Source organism: Micropterus dolomieu, unplaced genomic scaffold (genome assembly GCF_021292245.1).
Source record: "Micropterus dolomieu isolate WLL.071019.BEF.003 ecotype Adirondacks unplaced genomic scaffold, ASM2129224v1 contig_14638, whole genome shotgun sequence".
Classification (NCBI taxonomy): domain Eukaryota; kingdom Metazoa; phylum Chordata; class Actinopteri; order Centrarchiformes; family Centrarchidae; genus Micropterus; species Micropterus dolomieu.
In genome coordinates, this window is record NW_025743624.1 from 2,753 (window position 1) to 4,018 (window position 1,266).

Sequence of the window (1,266 nt, forward strand, 5' to 3'; positions counted from 1 at the left end):
TAAATGAAGGCATGGGGTAGCCCCATGACACGTACTTTAATCACTTTTGTAATGTAGTTATGCATGATACTTTTAATGTATTTTTCTTGCAGTACTTGTTGAAACATTGTTCTGATGTACATTTACATTGAAGTCTAACTACGGTGTTGATTAATGTGAACTGTCCCTGTTAAATTAAATAAAAAATACCACTTTGATACGGCAGCTAACAGAATACAGTGAGTGAACTCAGGTAACTCAGCAAAGGCTGCACCAAAGCAACAAAGACTGACGATACTATAAAGGAGAGAGACATTTCCTTCAGACAGGGACAAGGCCAAAAGGATTACCAAGATTAAATTCAAAGCTGTGGTAGAGAATTACAGGTTTATATATTACCAAGATTAAATTCAAAGCTGTGGTAGAGAATTACAGGTTTATACAGTCTTTTGGAGTCACGGTGCGCCCTACCCTCTGGATATTTCAGACACTGTCCTACTAGAGCTTTACAACAAGGCCTGTGACCACCTATGATGTGTTTTATCAGATGAGATGACAGCTATTATTCAACTGTCAAGCATACAGGTATCAGATCAGGACTCTGTGTGGACAGATACGTCATATTAAAAGACTGAGCAAAGCACCTGATCAGGACGTCCCTAATGAAATGTCCTCCATGTTCCCAGAATAGAGAGCAGGTCTTCAGGTAGGCTTCCTTCTAGTGGGACCTGCCTCGGTCTCACAGTGGTGTGAATAACTGAAAGTGGACATTCAGGAAACATTTCTCTGAGGCAGAGCTGCTCTGGATGCACAAATAATCTCACTGGCTGAACTGAACTTTGGTAGACAGCCAATCTCTAAAAAGGGGATTCTCTGGCCCCGCCCACTGAAGTCCAACTCAACCAAAGAGATTCTTTGCGTCTCCAGAGCAGAAATGTTTGAGGAACTAAAAGCACAATCAGCTTGATGTTGAGGAGAAGGGCTGTGCAGCAGAGAGGCTGTTTAGTTTCTTCATTCTACTGCAGTGGAAGAACATTGCTCATCTGCTGTCTGTCTGGCTTTAACAACTCCAAAGACATGTTGCTTTACCTCTTTTTACTTTGCTCTCACTTCATAGGTGAGTGTTGGAGTGTTTGTGACCACAGAGTAACACTGTACAGCTGCCATTTTCCACTGTCTTCTCCTCTCAGCCTCATGAACAATGTTAGTCTAATGGCTTCATTTGCTCTACTTTTTCCAGGACTAATAGCTGGAGACACAATCTCTCCTGTACGAGAGGAAGTCAGT